Below are 5,967 nucleotides of genomic sequence, written 5' to 3'. Positions count from 1 at the left end.
CCTGGCTTTGGCCACGTAGCTAACCCTCCGACCCGGTCTTCGGCCTTCACAGGTAGCTCCTTTTTCCCGGTGACTCGGTGCAGCGCAAGCTGGTGGCTGGAAGGGCGCCCGCCGAGGCCTCCGGCGGAACGAAGCTGAGTGAGGGGCGCGGGCACCAGGAGGGCGTCTTTGGGCTCCACACGCCCTCCTCCCCACCTCCCCTCCCCCTCCTCCTCCCCCCGCCCCTGGGGAAAAGCCCAAGACGTTCGGCCGGCCTCGGGCCCCTGAGGCTATCTCGCCCAGCCCGACCCCGGAGGTGGCTGGGCCAGGGATGGCACGGCTGGAGGCGGCGGGTGGTCCTCAGGCCCCCAGACCCCGGAGGGCTCCCGCGCTATTCGCGCGCCTCGCGACGCGCATCTTCCCGCTCTCAGGCCTAAGGAGAGCACAGCCCGCCCAGGGATCCATTCCCGATAGGGCTTCAAAAGCTGGGTGAGATGAGGCGTAAGTCGTGGGGAGTGGGAGAGTCTTTCCAAATGGGGTCCCTGAGAAACCTCTCTTGCCTCTCCCGCAGGGACAACATCCGAGGCCTTGGAATCTGCTAGAATCTGAGCTGATCACCGGACCGCCGCGAACTCCCTGAGCGGGTGTCAGAACTAGTGTCTTTCCCTTGCCCTGCGAAAGTCAGAGCCGCCCTGGGCGGCGTCGTGAGTCCGAAAATCCGTCTCGGAAAAACCGGCCAGGAGGGGAGTCGCTGGGAGGCCAACGCGCGGGATGCTCACAAAGGCCCCAACGGTGGGGGTGGAGCGGCTCACTGGCCCTGACAGCAAGCCAGGCCCTCTCTCCAGCACCCGTGTCGCGCACACGACTCTGCCACCGCAGCCAAGGAGCCCAGGACAAGGTGAAAGGAACCCAGCGATCGGGAGGGTCGCTGGCAGCTGGACAGTCACCTCGGGAGCTAGCCGCCTGAGTGACTAACCCCGGCGCCCGCGCCACGTAGTGCTCAGACCGTGCCTCCAGGGGGCGCTGCGGCTCTTCCCGCGGGCCGCGGAGCTCCCGCCTGCTGCCGCGCTCTCCCACCCCAGCCCTTTGTAGAGCGCTGTCCCGAACCTACTTTTTAAAAGACAAAATTCTTAGTCTCCTGCCTCCACATCCTCAGTTCTGAGCCCAGTGCCCGCGACCCTCCTCTAGGTTTGCGCGGCCCTCCTCACTACTTTGGGGCTGGAGTGCACAAGCCCAGAGAAGAGCTGGGCTCTCAGTTCCTCCGGGCTCCGGCGAAAAGCGGCAAACAGTGTGGGAAGTTCAAATGCAAAAAGGTCCCCGCCCTGGAGAGGCAGGGAAGGCTGGAGAGAAGGGAGGCGAGCCCTCAGTCCTCACAGGCAGTGGCAGCTGAGATCCCTGTTAAAAGATGGTGTGTCCATAACTTCTGACATAAAGGGCAAAAGTCTTTAGGATGTCCGCAGCGCGCGGTTCAGACTGGTAGAGGCTCGGAGTCAACCTCAGGGAAGTGTGTGTCTGACACCTGTTCGTGGCTTAACTTGCAGAGCCTCCTGGGTGGGCCGGTGGGGCGGGTGGGGGTGGGAGGTAGGGGGGAAGGGGCCCACGCTGCCGAGCCCCCTCCTCCTCCCATTCCTCCGTTGTCCTCTCCCCGTCCTGCGTCCGGTCCTCCAGGGGAGGTTCGGGTTTGGGTTGCAACTGCTCGCGCTCCCCTCGACAGTCTGTTAGCCATTTCTCTGGAAGCGTCCTTGGTGTCGCAAGCCCAGAGCCGCAAGAACAGCAGTTGACCGGTCGGCGGAAACGTCGGCGTGAACCGCAGCGCTGCCCCTGGAGGGCGCAGGGGGAGTGGGACGGCGGTGCAGGGACTCAGCCCCCCAGTGCGCGGCTTGGCCGCTCTGTAGGCTCCAGGACTTACGGCTCTGCACACCCGGACCCACAACTCGCCGCGGGCCTATCTTCCTTGCCAGGCGTTGTCGCCCGGGGAGTCCGGCCGAGGAGGCTGCTCCTGGGTGGGCCCCCAAAGAGCGTGCGCTCTAGACGCCGGCGGGGGCAGGGGGCTTGCTTCGGGCAGAGCGTGGAGCAACTCAAGGGCCGGCCCGAGTGGCCGCAGAGGTGGCCCGGGAGAGCCCTGAGAAGGGTGCGGCTCCGCGTCCAGCCTCCAGCTTGCTCTCCGCGTGGGGCGCGCACCTGCCCGTTGCGGTGGCCGGGCCTGGAGGCTGCCGAGGCGCTGCCGCACCTCGAGCCTTCTCCCAAAGCCCGGAGCTCGCCGAAGCTTCCCTACCTTTCAAGCGGCTGCAGCGCTTGGGCAGACGTGGCCCAGACTCCACTGTGGAACTTCGGAGGCTGGGGTGGGCGAGGTAAACACGTTTATGGAAAAACCCGGGCTCAGGAGGTTTGCGGAAAGAGGGCGCAGCTCGTGAATGGTTGGAAATTATGTTCATCCTCGGGAAGAGCAGGCGGTTCCGCACACACCACACACACACACACACACACACACACGGTGGGAAGGTGTGAAACCCACCGCTGGGAGTTTCCTCCACTTGCAGAAAAGGAAATATGAAGCGTAGGAACACTCTTCAGGTCACCACCCCGGGAGTTGTGTCCTGGGGGTCTGAAAGAAGAGAAAGTTCCCTCCAAATCTTCCAAATTGAGAAAAGCTGCGGAAGGAATGAGGCGGTTAGAGAGAGGGGACCGCAGGCATCCCCGTAGCTGGGGCTCAGGACTGAGCGCTAAAATGAAAGCACCCCTATAGAATCCATTAGGGAAAACTTTTTTTTAAAAAAAGTCCTGAACTCAGGCATTCCGCTACTTCCACGCTGTTTGTCAAGTCTACTTTGAAGCAGTTCAATGCTGAAGGATATTAAACACTCGGGTCTTCATTCCAAGCTCACTTTTTAACTTTTGCAAATTTGAAATTGGAAAGAAAAGAAAAAAAAAGATCTGCTATCTCTGAATTATGTTTTACCGAAGGAACGAGAAATTCTACTTACCTCTGCATAAATAAAATGGAAGGGATTTTATCCTAATAATAATATCCCGTAGCTTCTGCCTGGCTTCCCAATCATCGCTTGACCTTTTGACAGGTTTTAGTCTCCTGCTTGTATTTGTCCACTTCCCCGCACGACTGAAATTATTTTAGTTGTCTTTTGGGGCGGCACATCCCAAACCACATTTTGGCAGAACACCTTTGAATTGTACAGCCTCTTGGCTTGAAGATCTGCGCCCCTTAAAGCGCGGACTTGCAGGGGGCTGATGTAAATCGCCTCTGGCGAACTCGTCTGGGGCGAAGGGCGTTTTGCTCAGTGCTGCTCACGCAGATCTCATCTGGAAAGAGGCTGTTTAAAATGAGAGTATGTCATCCCCTTTCTGTCACTCGGTCACCCTACTTCCAGAGTAGCTGAAGTGCATCCTGCAATTACACTCACAGAGGACCAACTCTTTAGAAGAACCTGAAAAATGTATCACTACAAATTCGATTACGTTTCCTGGCAACTGAACAATGAACTCTGTTTTTTGCTGGGAATGAAGATGTACACGTTTGAGAAGCTAGAAGAGTATTTTTCTAAATATTTTAAATGACTGCTCTTCACCCATTCCAGATGGATTCTTTATTGTTTGCCAATGGGTTGCAGATGCCCACCCCTTTAACCAAGTTGGTTAACTGTTTATGAAATGTACATTGGCTGATTAAAAGCTTAAATTTTGGAAGAAATTTCTCCTGGGATATCCCACATACGTCTTTGCAGTAATTACGAAATTAGTCAATTGTCACCTCTATAAACAAACTTCGTTTTGCAAACAGCAGGCGAAAGCAGACTGCAGATACAGTCATAACTGACCAAAAGTATGTACAAAACTATTTAAAATTGGAGGAAGGGTGATATATGCTGGAGAATACAATCTAAAAGTGATTGATTTTACCTACGAATAAGATAGTTACGTTAAACGTGTTAAGATGTGGAAACTAACGGGGCGAGCGCGCTAAGTAAAACTACAGAATGCCCTTTGAGTTTCTCTGCGGGGTCTTCGGGAGGCAGAAAACCAGTTGTTCAGTTTCTAACATTATAAGGAAAAGTGGCACCGAGAAGGAAGGGGGTGGACGTTGTGTTTGTGTGTGAGTTTTGAACTGAGTCACCTTGGCTCTGCCTCTGTAACAGGGAAACCTCGAGCAAACCTGTGCCTTTAAGACTCAGTTGCTATCCAAACACAAGTAAACAGAGTGGACCATTAGCGGGCGCCGGGCGCGGAGGCGGAGCCTGGGCGCTGGGGGCCCAGCGCGGCTGCGGGACGCCCGCCCGAAGGGGAGGCGGGGCCGCTACTAAAGCCCGGGTCTCCGGGCCGCGAGCAGCCTGGGGAGGGACGCGGGCGTGGACGGAGCTCGGCGTGCTCGCTGCTGGAGGGTGATGGCCCTGCGAGGCTGCAGACTCAGACCTTACCCCGAGTCCGCGGCGAGAGGCTCGCGGAGGCGCGAGGTTCCGGGCGAGCGCTGAGCGCGGGCTCCAACCGCCCTGGGTCTTTACACATTCTACGACCACTGACTCGGACGAAGGCGAGGATCCGCTCTCGTTTTGGCTGCTCGTCGTCCTCCAGATCATGTCCGCGGCTCCCGGGACTCCGCGCGGAAAAAGAAGTTTGTCCGGCGTGGACCCAATGACCTTTCCAAGCTGTGCGCCTCACTGCCTGGACCAGGTCTGAGTGACGCTGCCCAGGCGGACGTTTCTGGGGGAGGTGAGTGTCCACTCTGGGAAGGGGCTGCAGCCACCCTAAGGAAGGCAGGCTGCAGGGGGTGCAGGGGAGCGTTCGGATTCTCGGTCCGGCGTGCCACAAGTTCAGAAATTGAGAAAAGAAATCATACGGACGCACTCCCGGGGCATTGTATTTTTCACTTTATCGGATCCCAGGCAAGCCACTCCCAGCTAACACGCAACGACACACGCTTTCACGTACTGTTTTTAGTTTTGTTTTGCGACATTTAATCTAAGCACTCAGCAAAGCTTCTTCTAAAAGCTGATCTACGTACGTTGAGATAAAACCCCACAATATCATGTTCTTTCTCACTCTGCCATAGTGTTCCTGGTCCACCCGTCCGGGGGCAGCCGCGGCAGAGCGGACGGGCCGCGACACACAGTGCCTGCCGAGCCAGAGCGTTTCAAGAGGAAAGTAATAGTTCAGCCCTAGATAATTCTTCAACCTTGTGCCGGCCTTTTGATTTTCCTCCCATCCTCTAGTCCTGGAGGAGGGGGCAGAAGGCAAATCCCCCTGGGGTTTAAACACTCGGATTCTCGAGAAGTAGCAACAGAGCAAGGAGTTGTGTTTGTATGGTGAGGAGGGAGAAAAAGGTGTTTGTGGAGGGTGCTCTGGCTCTGTCTCACTACCTGTTAGCAGGGAACAAAAGAGGGCTGGAGTTTCCCGGAGCGAAACGGCGCAGACAGCTACTTTCTTTGCTAAACAAACTGCAGTCCTGAGCAGAACAAGAAAATTACTCATGCAGGGGGAGCGAGGGAGCAGAGAGAAACAGAACCCAGATTATGCGGAAGGCATCTTAATTTAATTAACTCCTTGGGAAGGCAGAGGCGCAGCGAAGGGGCAGGAACTTCGCGGCCCTTTCTCTCTGTTCACCTGATCCAATCTGGCCATTTTAATTTTATTATTACTTTTTAAAAAATGATCTCCTTAGATCTACTTGGAGTATAGCTCTCTGATTAATGTAAAATTTTATTGTGGCTTGGGCTGAAATTCAGCGAGCCTACGGATCCATCAGTCATTTTTCTCAGACACCAACCCACAGGTGTTAGCAGATGACCCCTGACTGTATACGATTTTTAGATAATAAAGTGTAATAACACATTACCAAAGAGCGAGCCTCCTTATCAAATGACCACTATTTTTTTCTCCAGTGTTTTGAAAGCTTCACTGAACTGAAATTAGTACGTACACCTCTCACTGGTTGACAGCCAGTGAACTAAATTTTACAAAACTTCTGTACATGTCTGG

The sequence above is a fragment of the Delphinapterus leucas genome, chromosome 17 (assembly GCF_059928025.1).
Source record: "Delphinapterus leucas isolate spDelLeu-1000000601 "Yukka" chromosome 17, BTC_Dleu_Yukka2, whole genome shotgun sequence".
NCBI lineage: Eukaryota > Metazoa > Chordata > Mammalia > Artiodactyla > Monodontidae > Delphinapterus > Delphinapterus leucas.
Note: the sequence above shows the minus strand (reverse complement) of the source record.